The sequence below is a fragment of the Pinus tabuliformis genome, chromosome 7 (genome assembly GCF_031772625.1).
Source record: "Pinus tabuliformis cultivar Carrire ecotype Pingquan chromosome 7, CPIR1, whole genome shotgun sequence".
Taxonomy (NCBI): Eukaryota; Viridiplantae; Streptophyta; class Pinopsida; order Pinales; family Pinaceae; genus Pinus; species Pinus tabuliformis.
In genome coordinates, this window is record NC_142293.1 from 1,453,876,992 (window position 1) to 1,453,895,260 (window position 18,269).

Genomic DNA, 18,269 nt, shown 5'->3' on the forward strand with positions numbered 1-18,269 from the left:
AGAAATAGAGCCCTCCTTCAAACACCCTGTCTTTATCATGAATATTTGTGACGACCACAGTAAAGAAACCCTTTAACCCAAGATGTAAGTCAATGCTTCCTTTTGGTTTCCAGATGTATTTAATCCATGTCTGTAAAGCCTTTTCAGTGGGCCATAATCCCGTGAATTTACAAATGATAGCATATGTCCCCATATGGTCCCTGTGCACCTGCAGAGCAGGATCATTTAAAACTACTCTGGGTGTGACCTCAGCTTTGGGTTTACATGGCCCCTTTTGTGCTTTGCTTTTCACTCCATGTTCCTTGTCTTCTTCCTCATTTTCTTTATTGCTATTATTCTCCCTTGACTTGTTAGATTCTTGCTCCTCTTCCATGTTCCTTATCCCTTCTCTTGAAGGACCTCTGACACTAACGATTTCTTGCCTCAGCTAGCTACTGCCTGCCTGTAGGAGGGAGTGCAGCTCCCCCCTTTGCACCCTTCCATGGATTTCTAGACCTGCAGACTCTTGAAAACCCTAGCTCTTTTTGTCGCGAGTCGTCCTCATCGTAAACCTCATCAAAGAAAAAAATACCATGGATTATCAATACCACATGCCAAAAAACCCAACATAATAAAACACTTAATATAAACATAAAAATAATAAAAATTTCTATTTAATAGAAGGTTTAAGGTGATATTCAATTCATATGAAATTTCTAAAGATGATAAGTCCATTTTATTTATAACACTTGAAAAAAATAACAATCATTTATATATATAAAGTTTACATTCAAATAAAAAAAAAATGGATACATTTTTATCTTTATAATCATAATTACAAAGAAATTTTATAATCTAAAGATAAAAATATTTTTCATGTATTAACATATAAATTTAATTGAACAATTATTAGCACTTTTTATGTAAAGTAATGCATTCGAGAAATATGTGCATCTTTAAATACATGAATTGTATATAATATTTCGTAAATAAAAGTCATATCTTTTTGCATTTTTTTATCACTGGCTCTTTTTGCAATTTTTTATCACTGGCTCTTCAATGAATCAAATTCTATCTTGAATATCGTAGATTTCTACCCATCCATAGTGCATAGAAATACCAACAAAAAATGTGACTAAACTATATATAATATTCCAAAGATTGATAACCTTTTAAATAACATTTGTTATAAAACAAATTTTACTTAACCCAAGATCAAATTTAGCAAGATTTTGTCAAAACTTTTGATGTTAAAAAATGATAAAGATATATGCCTAGTTGGAGGGAGCACATGTAATATTCCACAAACAAAAACTCATATTTTATATATCTAAATAAAACGAGTTATCATTAAACAAAATTATCTTTCGTGTTTTAGGTGCCAAAAGTATTGGTATTCAAAACATTTAAAACAAAATAAAAGAAGTTAATATATTGAAACTATCCTTGTAGCCCCTTTATAGACAAAACAATGGCTAAAGTTCTATTATTGTAGCCTAAGTCATTTGAACTTGTTGGAATGTTTAGGCTTCAAAGTAGCAAACCTAGTGGGTTTAGTGAGAGCAATGCTAGTTGAGCATATATGCTCTATGTATTGTTTGCGTGACTTGAACCCACGTGTTTTCAAGTCCTTTGGAGTGATTTTGGTCCTTTTAACCATAGCATCAACATTTATCGTTTTTGTTTTCTGTGGAAATTAAAACATTATCAATAAATATCAAAATCCACATAGATATAATGAAAATATGAGGACCATGTAACGAATATGAAAAGACAATGCATTAACTAACTATTAATAAATATCAAAATCCATATAGATATAATGAAAATAAGGGAACATGTAACAAATATGAAAATACAATGCATTAACTAGTCATAAAAAAATATGTCAATGTTATTATGAGCTAATATATATGGCATATAACTTACCTCTCTTAAATTATCTTGAAGTCTAGATGAATGTCACAATGGTTGAGGAGAATGTGATTTTTGCTGACTATCATGTCCACCATCATACATGTGAAAAGGTGTTTTAGGAGATGTATATTCATTACTCTAAACATTAGATTATACATAGATATAAGTATGTGACTCAAATAGAATTAAATGTAAAAATATGATAAAATTATAAGAATATAAATAAATATAATCCTACTTTGAATTGTGACATTGGATGTGAAGATGGTTGTAGCATTTGAACCATTTCATTTCCATTCTTCTTAAGGCTTCGACAATCTTTAGGGGTTTTCATTGATTGAAATGGTTCCAAAAGGAACACCTACACCATAAATAAAAAATAACACACACACACATATAATCAAAACAAATCAAGGATAACAGTATAAAACATCCATTTCTCATCCCATCATTATGGTAAAACATAAAAATATATATATTAATGTTTTTTTGTGGAATAGGTTATATGGATTAAACACTTACTGGCTCAATAACCCCTTGAAAACCTTGAAATCTAGGCAAGCGTCGTAATAGTTGGTAGCTTGAATTTAGGGAATTTTGTTGATTAGGATATGCATATCAATAACAATGAGAAATTAGTATACAATTATAATAAATATAAATATTATTTAATGTTAAAATGTTTAAAAAATTAATATATGCAAAAGAATGGACTCAACTGTGTTGTCATTGTCATGATTAGCTTCATCAAAGTTTAATATATGGTTGTGCCCATCTAATCCTTCTTCCCCCACATCATCAGGAACTTCAATCCCTACTTTCTCTTTTAAAGTAATATCTATGCGCTTCATTGTTTCCATATGTCTACAAGGTAGACTTTGATCCCAATGTTGAATTTTTTCACAAATTTTTTGCTTTGAAGTATCATTGTGCTGATCAAATGCAACAACTCACTGTGAAAACAAGTTTCAATGAATTTAGTCCACAACAATAAATTCATATTAATAAAAAACATATACAAATAAATACTTACAGCTGAAAGAATTTCTTCATTGAAAATATTAATAAAAAACATATACAAATAAATACTAATAAATACTTACAGTTAAAAGAATTTCTTCATTGACAAATCTTTTATATGCTTGTTGTCGTGCACGACATAGCCTTGCATCTAAATCATATTTTATTTTTGCATTTTGCCTTTTAACTGCACTCGTTGACTTGACATCACATTTAGCATTTGCATCTCTTACTCGACCTCTTTGACGTGGAGGAATTGGTGGGAGATTTTGCGTGATAGCGTGATGGTGATTAAGGCCAGATAGCTTAGATCAACTCAAGATCTCCACTCAGCCACCAACAAGACAAGTGAACACACACTTGGTGCCTTTGATAGTTACCTCCCATTCATGTCTATTTTCCTCCATTTTCTTACTTCCTTATAAATGAATATGTAAACAATAGTGTTGTTAAAAACATCATAAAAACACTTTAAAGTAAAAAATCAATATTCATATCTATTTCTTTGAGGTTAACCATAACTATCAACTTTTTAAAAATATAGGCCTAAAAATATATTCTTTTATAATTTAATAAATTAAATTTTATTATTATTTGAAAATAGATAATAATTAAATATTTAAGTTAACTATACACAATAAAAAATGAGAATAAAAATATATTAAATATTTACTTAAATTATGTTAAACACACATGGAAAACATAGAATAGGAAAGATAAATCATGTGAGTACCTTTTTTATTAACAATAGATATACATTTATAGTACAAATATGTGACTCTTGGGTTTCAGATCCCAAGGTCTCTTGGACTCTTTTTGTCCATTCGACTTCCACACTAACCCACTTAGGATTAGGTGTCCAACATTCCCCCCCTTAATCCGAAGGGTTATGTATGAGTCCAAGAAGAGAGCAGTAATACAAAATGTGCAAAAATGCATGGCAGCACTAGGCTGAATGTGCTCTCTGAAATGTTGGTATAAAGGGCGGTGGTTTAAGGATGACCACCAACACTGGAACGCTTAGTGCAGTTCCCGGAACTCTTCCAAAACTGGCAAGAAACGGAAGTTTTCTGTTAGAGGAAGTGATCCTATTGTTTTAAAGAGGGAAACCTTCAACCATAAAAGGGAGGTCTCACCCCACATAAAAGGTAAAACTTCAACCTGAAAAGGGAAGTCTCAACCTGTGATGGTTTAAGGATAACCAACAACTCTGGAATGCTTAATGCAATTCCTGGAACTCTTCCAAAACTGGCAAAAAGCTGGAGTCTTCTGCTAGAGGAAGTGTTCTTAATCTGCGATGGTTTAAGGATGACCAACAACTATGTAATTCCTGGAACTCTTCCAAAACTGGCAAGAAGCTGGAGTCTTCTGCTAGAGAAAGTGTCCCAGATTGCCAACTGAAGGCATGTTCACGGGCATCTTTGTCTCTGGCTACAACTTTGAAACTGGTGTGGCAGGTTGTGGCTCAGGGTCGCTTGATGTGACTTTGAAGCTTGTAGATGACCATCATTTCCCCCCCTGTCAGATACAAGGTGAGATGATGGAGAAAACTCAACTGCAAGACTGTTCAATATTCTGGAACAAGTTCTGACATGTGTTTGGAATATCTTCTTGGCTGTTGATGCCCATTGCCAAGAAGCGATCCATCCAAGATGAATCTTTGTTCTTGTAGGACGTTTGTTTCTGAAGCATCTGTGTGAAGAATGACTGGTTTTATGACAGTGCTTACATGGATGAAGATCAAAACAGTGATCTTTCAGATGGCCAACTCGGTCACAGTGTTAGCATTTTATGATCTATTGTTGTTGTTGTTGCGGTGGAAGAGGAATCTGGAATAGCTGAAACTGAACTGTCAAGAAGAGCAGGTGAACTGTCATGAATGAATCCAGCACTCTGAAACTGAATGGGCTTTGAGTAGTCTGGAATATGAAAGGACAAGTCCTTGTCATATCCAAGACCTGTTCTGTGCTTGTTGTGGACAAGCTGTTCCCAAGGTCTGATGATGGGCTTGGGAAGTGCAGACTTAGTTTCTGCATCTGCATGTACAACTGCTGCTTTATTGGGCACTGGATCTGAATTAACTTGCTGTTTATGGGAGTCTGCTTCATTGTTCTGAACAGAAACAGGTTCAGAATGATGACTCCTTTGTTTTAATTCTTCTTGCTGTAGCTGTGTTTCAAGCTGCAAAAAATCAATTTTCTCTTGTGCATATTGTAGACATCTCTGAATTTCTGAGAGAGAGCCTTTGCTGACTTGGAATGTTTCATGATTAGAGGAATATATCAGAGTTTTTAAGAACTCTAATATTTCAGTAATTCGAGGCATATTGTCAAAATTACAACCCTTTAAAAGACTGATTACAACTATGACCCAATGAGTAAAAGTAACACCCACTCACAGTACAAAGACACAGAAAAATCCTTTGTAAATCAAGCCAAATTTACTTCTGTATCACAAACTCTTAGCAACATCATTAATATCCAATCACTAGGTCAATCATAATCACCAGGCATTATTTGATTGGTACACATTCACTCAGCACATTAACAACATTAACAATAGTATCTTCATATTCTTACTAGAAAACCTTGCCAAATACATCTCTGTCAAATCATGTCATTGGCATATATATTCCTCTCATCAATCAGAAGGATCACAACATCAATCTGAATACCAAACCAAACATAACTTCTGCTCAACACCAGCACATAATTCTGATCTCATGTTGTAGAACAAACTGTCCAGACCCTAGCAGCAGCACAACAACTTGGATATATATATATATATGCTTTCTGACCGACTCAATCAGCAACAACCAAACTCCACTTATTAAATCACTCTCTGCTTGGAAACCTTAAACTTATCAACCTCGCTTTCTGCTCAGCTATAAGCTCATCACCCTGAGATTGATGTGTTGGCTTGGCTAGTGCATGATAATCTTCTCCGCGTACAGTGAAATGCCCAGAATTCTTTCCATGCCCATATTAACACTCGGTCTGCTGAAATTTATATAGTGGAGTGATGTGATATTCGGTCTTCAGAACAACCTGTCTTTGCTTATGAAAGGGAAATCTGGCTGGTGTTAGACTCCGAAGAACTTGTCTTCCTTGGTACTTCAAGCTTGAATCCCCTCGCTGGAAAATTTATCTATCCTCTGCAATGTGATTTTCAGTAGTGCAATTTCAGTGATTATTCCCACGCCACTGTGTATTAGTTCACTGTTACTGCTTCCCAGTGAACACTTGTTACACGCTCAACCAACAAGTTAATTTCGTGGGGGTCTAGACTGACATGTCCAGGCCTTTTCCACCTCACTTCTAGTAGTAACTTGTCCCCCACAGGGATAAAACTCCTCACACCAGAACCCACGTTGAACTATAAACGATACACAACTCAGGTTTATAAAAGATTTGGATCTCTGCTAATGGTGAGAGCGATTTCCTCCGGGAAATTGATTTGGCCAGAAATGGATGCACACTCTTCGTGCCCTTTGCTTAGCTGAAGGTCCAGCTAGTAATATTTCTCCCACGCAGTCCATAAATATGACTAAATGGGTTGATAACGGTCACCTGGTACGCTGCCACTGTTCTGGGTAAACCCAACTCATCATAATTTTTTTTTGATAACTTTTCTTTTTATAGCTTGCTAACCAGTCACGCAGAGAGGAAAGGCTGTTATTTTTCCCAAGCCACAGTCTCGGCCTCCAATATATTAAACCCGGCCAAGAGAAGTAAGGAATCGACAACATTCGAGACTAGTGCTCAATGTTCATTATTGTGGGAGCTCCACTTCCATTTGAAGCAGATTCAACCTCTTTCCTCAAAGACCCAGACAACAGAGAGATATTCGTTTCCTCCTTCGAACAATGTTTTTGGTTCCTGCAACACTCCTGTTACAGAGATCTCCTTCTCCTCAGGCTTCTTAATGAGCAGTCTTCAATTCAAAACAACTCGTAACATAATGAAATAGTGCCAGCGCACCATTCAAGGCTTCCAAAATTGATGTGGGTCTCTACAACTTCAACCCTTCAAGCTCTGGTCACAGGCGAACGAGCTCTGTAGTTTAATCTACGGTTCTTGAGGCCAAGACAAGGGTTTGTACAAGCCTAAAACAATGGATATGGACAGATGCCAAAGTAGCGGATGACAACGTAAGGAGTTACAAGGGCAGTGGGAGCGTCAAATGAAAGAGCACACGTCCCACACAACTCTGCACTTCTCAGAAAACTGATTAAAGAAAGGTCCAATAATATAACGACGTTTATCCCCGCATATTTGACCTCAAATCACATCATTTCCGCAAAACTATATGCGTTTTCATTGAAAAACTATAGCGTATAAATGTAACAACTTTAAACGCAATGATGACTATACCACGTTTCCGCGTTCTTCAATTTGACAGCATTCTTTTCATGCGTGGATTGGAGCAGTGTTTTCCAAAATACCCTGCTTCTCCATCAGACTCCAAACCGGACCACGCTTAATATGACAGCGTTCAACGAGACAGCGATTTTTCCTCCAGCAATCAACGGAGCCAACGCATGCGCTTTTCATGGACCATTCATGATTACAGCAAACGCAACATAATTACAGCAAACCAATAGTCATAATTACAACAAACGTATGGAGCAGAGCGCAGAGGTAATGGCAGAAAATGAGAGCGCAAGTGCAGGTACGGCAGACAAAATGTAGGGAATGTTAGATAGATAGTCTTAAAATAGCCAGAGCCAGATGCAGCGTATACAGTGCCAGAGGTCAGGTAGGAGAGGCAGCAGATTTTTTTTTTTATTTTTTTTTGGCAAACAATGAATTAATGGAGCTTTATAGGTAATGGGCAGAGGTGCAGGACTGACATGCACATAACAGGCCACAGAAAAACAAGCGGCTCTGATACCATGTTAAACACACATGGAAAACATAGAATATGAAAGATAAATCATGTGAGTACCTTTTTTATTAACAATAGATATACATTTATAGTACAAATATGTGACTCTTGGGTTTCAGATCCCAAGGTCTCTTGGACTCCTTTTGTCCATTCGACTTCCACACTAACCCACTTAGGATTAGGTGTCCAACAAATTAAATATCCATTAGTTTTTGTTAAAAAAATCCTTATTTCCCTACAATTTAAATCAAAATATATGTTTATTAAAAATCCTCAAGATGAACAAAACCAAATTACTTAATTAAAATATTAATTTAAACCCCCTCAAGGTGACACCCTTGTTTGCTAGATTTTTGGAGTGGAATTTCCTCTAGAGGGCCATTAAACAACTTTGTTGGTTAAGGAAAGAGTTTCATGACAAGAGTAAAAAATTTCCAACTCCAAGACAAGAGTGTATCAAAGAAATTTGCACTTGAAGAAATTGGATCCCTCTCCGCTCATGCTATTATGGTTATTAAAAATTTTCAATATTCAAGCAGAAGATGGTCTAGTGTAAAAGTGATGTAATACCTAGAACATCATAAAAATAATAAAGTAATCTTCATAGCTCATAGATTAATACATCCATTCTCTACCACGAATATCTTTAATTAATTTAATCCAAAAGCCTCGCTGGTTAAATAAATCATTAACCAAGTGAAATTCACACTTAAAAATCTATTAAATTTCTTAAAGATAAATCTACTCTAGACAATCTATTGGATTTTTCTCAAGAAACAAAGATTTAAAACCTCAACTTCATCCTATTATTCATTAAGGCCAGTGATGTATTCCACAAATTAGATTTAAAACAAACTTATCACATTGTTGTTAAGGGCCAACCACGTATTCCACAAATTTGATCTACAACCATACTTCTATAGACTATGACAATGGTCAAGTGCCTATCTTCTACCAGAATTGCTCCACCTATAAGAACTTGCTAACAAGCTCTTCCTTTTTCGAACTACTCTGATAATCTATAGAAACGCAAGAATTCAAATTGTTTTAAGCTCTTCCTTTTTCGAACTCTGATAATCTATAGAAACACAAGAATTCAAATTGTTTTGAGAGTTGAATCCTTGCAACTACTCCATGCAACTCCTAAGCTTAAATGTTCTATTTCCTCATAAATGAATTGGGTTGCACAATAGATAGCTTCGCATCTTCTCTTGTGTATAGATGACTCAAACAATCATATGGCTTATAGAAATGCATTGAGATGGACTTCAAATATCTATAACTTTTCATTTACACGAGGTTTCGTTGCAATGTTTCAATTTAAAGTTAATTTGAGTTGAGTTTATAGTGATTATAGATTTGATATATCTAATGAAAATTTTGTTTAATGGTTCGAGACATGTTTTAAGCAAAAATTACATATAAATTTATTTGTTTATGAGTTTGGAATCAGTAAATGTAAATGTTGTTGGTTTTGAAACCAATAAATATGATTAATCATTAAAACAAAAATTGTTTAATGGTTTATAATTTAATATTTTAATTCAATTTACTTAAATTTGTATGGATTATACATTTCAATATTAAAAAAAAAAATTACTTTGTAACTAGTAATCCAAAATTTTGTTTAATGGTTCGAGACATGTTTTAAGCAAAAATTACATATAAATTTATTTGTTTATGAGTTTGGAATCAGTAAATGTAAATGTTGTTGGTTTTGAAACCAATAAATATGATTAATCATTAAAACAAAAATTGTTTAATGGTTTATAATTTAATATTTTAATTCAATTTACTTAAATTTGTATGGATTATACATTTCAATATTAAAAAAAAAAATTTACTTTGTAACTAGTAATCCATAATAATTAACCCATGATACTTGAATTCATACATTTTCTCTATGACCCCTGATCGCTAAATTCTTAAAATCATCAATCCATATCGTTGAATTCTTAAAAGTCTGCAATCGATTTAAGTATGTTTGTTACTTTTGAAATGAAACCAAAAACGTTTGTCAATTTTGGAATGAAACCATAATGCACTAGGGCATGGTATTTCGTTCAAGTCCTCGACTGCAACACTACAGCCTCTACTTTCGAGCTACAATCACTGTCTGGGAATCTAAAACACTCTCCGCAACTAAACATTTAAATAAGACAATCGAAATTCTAACAAAAAATGGTTTTGACAATCGAAATTCTAACAGAAAATGGTTTTGATTGATGCCGCTAACTTTGACTCTAGAGATGGTAATATTTGCTTTGCAACTTTGCAGCAATTAACCACAGAAAAATCATACAACACCAGCCTATAACTACCATGCTGACCAAAATGGCCTGCCACAAAGAAAACTAGAAATAAGATAACAGAAACCATGATAAAGACACTATCGAGCTGATGGCTCAAAACTGGAAATAAGATAACAGAAACCATGATGAAGACAGTGTCAAGCTGATGGCTCAAAATCTGAGCCTGCCTTTTTTAAAGATGAATATTAGTTAAATTATTCTTATATTATGATAACAATTTTATTAAGGACCCTCTGATTCTCGCTTAAAGGTCACAATCTATGTCCATTTTAACCATTTAGTTTCGTGGCTTAGATTTTCTTTATGAGCTCACATTCCACAATCAATATATCGTTGTTCTAAGAAGTTTCCTTTATTCCAAATCGAAGAAATAAAATTTAATATCAACCTCTGTGTCCTGCAGTCAACTCTCAGAGATCCTGCAAAGACAAATATGTACAAAGGTGTTTCAGTGGCATACACTATTATCATTTTAAGCTAACGGATACTGCATTCGTGGGCAAAGCCCTGTGGTTTCGGGTTATAACCTCTGGAAAAGGACCAACTTCTCATTATAACTCTCATTAAGTAATAAGTGATTAGCTCCTAATCGATGAATTCTTACTCAATAAGATAAAACATTGTTTGATTTCTTTGGTTCCAAATAATTTTCCATCAACACTGTGAACTTATCATAAAGTCCTGTTTTCTTATCAGAAAATGGATCAGTCAGGAATTAGTTTCTTGGATAGGTGTTTCGTTTATTGATCAAAATTTTTACAAGGGTAAATTTTAGAATATTTTTGAAATTTAGGTAAGATTTCAAAATAATTTTTCAAAATATTTCAAAATTTATAATTAAAATATTTTATTCTTAAAAAAAAAATGGCACCTTTAAGATATCAAAGTTTTCCATATAAATCATCATTTCTCTTTGGAAACATGCTAGTTTTTATTAAATTGTTTTTTGATATTTTTAAATGTTACAAAAGTCTGTGAAAGAAGAAAGAAATAAATTATTTTAACATGGCTAAAAATAGTTTATGGGACAAATTACTTTTTTCATCTGCTTGATATTTTCTCTTTGGAAACATGCTAGTTTTTATTAAATTGTTTTTTGATATTTTTAAATGTTACAAAAGTCTGTGAAAGAAGAAAGAAATAAATTATTTTAACATGGCTAAAGATAGTTTATGGGACACATTACTTTTTTCATCTGCTTGATATTTTCTCTTTGGAAACATGCTAGTTTTTATTAAATTGTTTTTTGATATTTTTAAATGTTACAAAAGTCTGTGAAAGAAGAAAGAAATAAATTATTTTAACATGGCTAAAGATAGTTTATGGGACAAATTACTTTTTTCATCTGCTTGATATATCTGCCCTTTTCTGTGAAGTTTCAAAATAAATACTTAACTATTACAACTAAAAAATCTTGTTGACTTGTGAATATTATTTAATAAAATTTTGTTTTGTTTTAATTAATGAAAATAATTCAAAAATCAAACTTAACAAAAAGTGTACCATCATGTGAATATTTCTTTAATAATCATGTTGAATTGGTAATAATTTATTGATATAATAGGAATAAAGTTTAAAATTAATTCATTGATTATCACTATATTTATTTTTTAGTTTTATCACAATAAATTAAACATATTTTTAGAAATTGAATCTAAGTAAATGGGAAAACAAATCATATTGAAATTTTAAAAAATACAGATTAAAAATTAAAAACTAAACATCTACAGCTACTTTAGTCTTGCTGCAACTAAAATTCACAAAAGAGTCTGAGCACAAATAGTACACAGAGATTTCCCATCTTAAAAGTGAGGGGAAAAGGAAACTTGAAGAAAGGAGACTGAACTTGAGTGATGCCACAGTAAACCCCTCACTACGAATCATTTTCTCAAACAACAGCGTGTGTCCTCTCTGAGGAAGGCAACCTGTTGGAGATGGGAATTGGCGTGTGTCCTGGAGCAAGCTGTTAGAAATGGAAATGTATGACCGCGTGCATTTCAAACGGAGGGCAAGGGCGAGGGCGAGGCTCCGTTATGATCATCAATAATTCTGCGACTAAGGCTACCAAATCCAAGGCACTCGAATGTGGCGAATGATCAATGAGTGCTTTAGATTTGACCGTTGCTCGTGTTATATAACCCTGGCATCACCAATTCACATTTTTCACAATTATCCTTCATCTTTATGAATGGAAACTGGGCTTTCTCACCTGGACGAACGACGCAGTGCTCGGATTTGAGCGTCCTCGTGAGGATGATAACACAGGTCTGCCAGTCAAAGAAAAGAAAAATGCATCTGAAAGGTCATCGAAATGAAACCGCGGCCACCATTACAGTGCACAAGGTATAGATCTGCCAGACCAAAAAAAATGCATGTGGAAGGTCATCGAAATGAAACAGCAGCCACCATTACTGGGCAAAGACTAAACACAAGTCACTACAGGGCAAGCTTCATTTTGAAGGAATCATATTTCGGCAAAGGAATCATATTTCGGCAAAAAATTACCTATGAATTTGGAGCAACAATCCAGTTAAATGGAGAGAAAGGTTTCCAGAGCAACCTCCACGCACAGGAATGAAATCGAAAAATCTAGTATCCACTCTCTTGATCGCGAACGAATTCTCCTTCTCCACCAGAACAGTTCGGGAATTCTTCTCCTTCTCCACTAGAACAATTCAGGAATTCTCTCTCCACCATGCAGGGGAACAATATGCTGACAAGCGAAGGCGACCATTGTAATTAAGTTGGGGAACAATATGCTGACAAGCGACGGCGACCATCGTAATCAAGCGACGGCGACCATCGTAATTAAGTTGGGTTGGTGGTTCATTTAAGATCACCATGAATAAATACCCCCGATTAAATGCCGTTAATAGAGCTGCAGTGGAGGCGGAAACGCGTCAATTCGAACCACCCAGACGACCAGTTACATCAACCATGCTTCCCTGAAAGCTCATGCTCTTCGCCGGATTTTTTGGGAGTATCATGCCATAGCATGCATGCATGTATGATGGGTACTGTGAGGGACAGCGATGGCGGGCACTGTCAAAATGATGTCAAGGATAGGTCGCTGAGAGTTTCGGCAAAAGCTAACCAGCCATATATTGGGTATTAAATGCCCCTATGGAGGCTGGCCCATCTATGTATGTCGAGCGGGTCATGGGGGCGCATCCATCTCCATGGATTGTAACTCCGGTGGCCACCTTTGCGTTTCCGGCAACGAACGCGGGACCCACCAACCGCGAGCCCGCCGCCCCGTCTTGCCTTTGACAACAGCGACCTCGCACCAAAACGCTATTGACTCCCGTTCGAAAATACTCTGCCTCTGCAACCCGCCTGGACGAAACGCAAGAGCTCTGTTCAACCGCCGATTGCTTCCCCTCGCAGGCTGGTTCCCGGGCTCCTGGTACATTCCTAGTAAAGATTTTCTTATATGTATATGAAGGATATGCGGAGCCTAAACCTAGATTTAGTTATAAATTCAATGACGTCTTTATTAATTAGTTCCGTGGATTAAAACGTTAGTTCTGTGAATCAGAATGGATAGTAAAGGGAAAATGTTACAGATCTATATTAATGCTCATTGGAGCAATCTCTCACTCTTGCATGGTTTGTTTGATGCGTGCTCAAACTGAGGCCGCCCTATGGGCATCCGCTGTAGCCGACGTGCTGAGCATTGGAACTGCTTATTGTGACTTAAATTGCCATCTGGGTTGGCTTCTTGCAGACCCTCTGCCATTTTTGAAGTTCAATATGGCAAATACTGCGGATTGAGGTGAAAGAGCTGTGTTTAAGTTAGAAACTCATTTTAAAGCATTCCTGGTTTTTTAAGTCATGATATGATTTAGGGTTAATCTTCTAGCTTTTGATTTCAGTTATTTATGTCTTGTTAAAGTTTGTTCTATAATGCATCTCATTTGTTCTACTATTTACGCTGTTCTGAACATTTGTAAATTACTAGTATGAATTTGAATATGAAACCTTAAAGAACCACATAGCAGCAAACAGAGATTCATATGATGGAAGTTTTATTTTCATGCAAGGAACTCTATTATTTGTAATGGATCGTCATTGTGGTAGATTCATCAGAAATCAAGACTCTTGTTCAGCTGACTTGGTTTACACCATTATTCTTTGGAGTTTAATCAGAAGAGACTACTTGTGTAAGAGCTGGATGGAAAGCCTCACCCCATTCTAGTGGAAGAAGAGTTAGAGATTAATGTCCTGGGTTAGTGATAGACAAAATACTCTTTTCATTGAGAAGGTCTCCGCTCCCATTGTCCTGATGCTCAGATATATGCCTTCTTTGCATAGACAGAAGATTAAAACGTGGATTAGTTTCTAGTTCCACCTATTGTTTAGTCCCAGGCTATTCCACCTCTGCTAAGCCTCACCCCATTCTAGTGGAAAAAGAGTTAGATATTAATGTCCTGGGTTAGTGATAGACAAAATACTCTTTTCATTGAGAAGGTCTCCGCTCCCATTGTCTTGATGCTCAGATATATGCCTTCTTTGCATAGACAGAAGATTAAAACGTGGATTAGTTTCTAGTTCCACCTATTGTTTAGTCCCAGGCTATTCCACCTCTGCTAAGCCCAGAGCCACATTTTTCAAAGAAGAAAGGTGACCTTGGTCTATTCAGAGTGAAGAAATTGTCTCCAGTCAATATTATTCATGATGCAAGTTGTCTTTCTTCCATTGATCATATCTACAAAAGTAAAGTGAGTTTCAGCCATGCAATCAAAACTTTTTGAATAACAATTTTCTGACCATCAATATAAATGTTTTCTGTTTTTTAAATGATGTATCTTATATTTCACTACTGAACAAATATATATCAAGAAATATACAAGTTGTCCCGCCTTGTGTAGGCAAAAATAGCCAGCTTAACCACTTTGGCTACAATTTTGAAAGATTCTACATCTTTCCCAAAAATGCCAAGCCCAGCTGTAATCTTAACTGCCAGCCCTTGAATGCAATGCCAGTTAAAGAGTAATCTCCCCTAGGATATTCAATCATAAGCTTCTAAAAAAATAACATGCATATCATATGGAAACTTTGTTATGTAATTGTTTTGGACTTCATCTGAGCATAACAAAGTGGAACAAACTGATTAAAGTTGTATAACAGTTTTTTCTTTGCAACAGATTTTGCATGTTATTATGTTTCTTTCAGCAATGTATTGATTATACCAAGATGAAGCATTTGAAAGTCTATAATACTGTTTTGTGCATGGGTAGGAAATATTGAAGGGGAGATAGGGAATTATGCTGTAAATGTGTTTATATCTGGTGGGGTCTTTAGTGTAAATTCTACACACTACAAAAAATTGCATTTCAAGTGGTGTTCAATATTCATAGTATGAACTGTTGCTCATATGTTTAGTCAATATTCGTGTTCCCTCATTTGTATAGGGATTTGAAGAATGAGGAAGTGGGAATTGATCAATGAGTTGGAGGTTGAGGACCCAGAAGGGATGATAGAGTTTTCAGCGGAAGATTTGACATGGACAGAAGTAGCAGGAGACCAAGTCGCAATTATTCCATATTGTCGACTTGAGGATTTTATAAGGGGAGAGCAAATGAGGGAAAGTGCACCTACTCAATTTGTTGCTAAAATTCGACGAATTAAAGATGTGAAGGATATCAAGAGGACAAATTCTTCAACATATCTAGAATATGTTGTGTGAGTCTCTCTCTTTCTCTCTCTCTATCTATCTATATATATATATATAATTTTGATTTTAAGTTCACTATGTCAAACATGCATAAATATTTTATTTAATTTTTGGTGAATTCTTGATCACAGATACAGGTATGTCTATGGTCCAAATCATGTACAATCCAGCAATGTGGCTGAACCTGGATCCACAACTAAGAAACGTCTTCCACGTCACAGCATCAAAGTTGGTTGTCAGTGTCACTTTATTATGCGACGACTTGCTCTTAGACAAAATGATGCCGTTCTAATATATACAGCATGCAGACATATTGATGACAAAAATGTGGTTTGTCATGGAAATGAGGCAAATGACATGCCCAAGGAATTCAATTTTGCGCCGCATTTAACAGAGCATATACGAACTATTGTTGAAGATTTGGTTCGTGATGGTTTTAATGCTACGATGATCTGAGAAAAATTTATCTTTGATTTAAGGTATGGATCTGGTGAGTTTTTCACAGGGGCACCTCGAGATTCTTTCATGACAAGAAAGGATGTGTCAAACCTGTACAATAATATCAAGAGGCTAGAGTATGTGAAGCATGAAAGTGATCCAATGAGTGTGGATTGTTGGGTTAGTGAGTGCCTAGAGAGCTTTTTCTTCTACCAACAACAAGATGTTGTTAAAAACATTCCTTTCATTATAGGCATACAAACTAAGTGGATGCTTTCAATGATGGTGAGATACTCACACAACAACATGTTATCAATGGACTCCACTTTTAGCACTAACAAATATGGGGTAAACATATTTACCAAAACTTCATTTATTCTACTTTATTTCAATGTCGTCCTCTTATATGCTTATAATCTTGTTTTCTTATTGTAATGCAGTATCAACTGTACACCATAATGGCTTTTGATGATCATCACAATGGGATCCCAGTGGCATGGGTAATATCATCACGGAATGGTACTCCAGATATTTGTAAATGGATGTCACAATTATTTGCAAATGGGAAAAAGGAAAACCCAGATTGGAATGTCCGAGCTGTCATCACAAATGATGCAGCAACGGAAATCGAGGCATTAAGGTGAACCAGTTTTTTCTTTTTAGAAGAGATAAAAAGCAATAATGTTCAAGGATATTCTCTTATAATGTTATATTATTTCAGGACTTGCACAAAATGTACACTATTATTGTGTGTATGGCATGTCCGTAGAGCCTGGTTGAAAAATGTTGGAACGAAAATCAGGGGAAAGGAAAATAAAGTCCGTATCTTCCGTGCTCTGGGATTAATCATGCATTCGTGTGAAGATGATGCATCTGTGCAACATGAAATTCAAAGTTTCTTTGATGAATTCAAAGAAGAAACTGTGTTTTTGAATTATTTTGCAACCAACTGGTTAAACAACAACAAGCTATGTAAGTTTCCTAAGGTTGCATTTTATCAATTTATTTTGTAATTGACCATTTTCTATTGTTTTTTCGTATCTAATATATGTTTTTTTCCAGATATGTGGGCAAAAGCATATAGGGACTTCCCACATTCCAACCAGGATACTAATAATGCTATCGAATCTTATCACCGGTATCTAAAGCAAAGGTACCTCTGTGAGAAGAATAATGCGTCCCATAGAAGGGTGGATTGGCTGTTGCACCTATTATTAAAAAAGGTTGAGTTGTATTACATTCACATGCAACGTTTAAAAAATGATGGTTTTGTCCGAGTTTCAAAAATTGAGCAACAAATAAATTTAAGTGCGTGCAAAGCAAAGAATATCCCAGATGAAGATTGTATGGCTGATGGAAACAAGGAAAGTGAGTATTTGGTTCGTAGCCAAACTACGACAACTCGTGATACATGGTATCATGTCATCTATAAAGGGCTGAACCTAAACTTTTGTAATTGCAAATGGGCCCTAAATGGCAATATTTGTAAGCATATTCTAAAAGTTGAGATGGTAGTGACTAGCAAGGTTTCAAGGGGCAATGAATTGCCTAATGTCTGTAGGTCTATTACAGAAAGACCTGGATATTTACTTGATTTAAATGAATCGTTTGTAATGAGCCCAGAAATTGAAATGAACCTTCCAGCTTCTCTTTCCACTGATTCAACCATTGTAAGGCAAGATAGCGCCCTAACAATCGATGAGGAAATTAAACTTGTGATGTCATCAACTCATAAGAGATTGAGGGGTTTATTACAAATAACACCCACATCTTTGGAGCAGGCATATGCACTAAATCAATTGGTAAAAAATGTAAGCCAAGAGTACAATAATAAGAAATTTGATGTTGTAACTCCATCCAAGGTCACTACCAAGAGGCGACATAGTTTCTTGAGCCCAACAAAAAAAGGGGGGCAAAGTGTTCCTGCGTTGAAATCAAGAAAATATGGACCACAGTTTCTAAAGGTTGGACGGTGTCGTGGAAGGAAAAGAAGCATGAATGAACAATTGGAGATTTTTTCTACAAAATAAATCAATCTG

At 35.2% G+C, this 18,269-nt stretch overlaps 1 long non-coding RNA gene across 5 annotated transcripts in view; it reads right to left on the reverse strand.

The window, feature by feature from the left end:
• LOC149253197 (uncharacterized) overlaps positions 1–18,269 on the reverse strand; it is a 48,252-nt gene that overhangs the window by 18,424 nt on the left and 11,559 nt on the right. The window contains exon 3 of one of the 5 annotated variants that reach the window (XR_016267068.1): positions 1,311–1,666. The exons of 1 other annotated variant lie outside the window; for it this stretch is intronic. This is a non-coding gene — a long non-coding RNA (uncharacterized LOC149253197). Of the gene's footprint in view, positions 1–1,310; positions 1,667–2,141; positions 2,258–2,611; positions 2,850–3,066; positions 3,335–18,269 lie in introns of those variants that run through there. 3 more of the 5 variants (XR_016267070.1, XR_016267069.1, XR_016267066.1) reach the window with 3 other exon arrangements.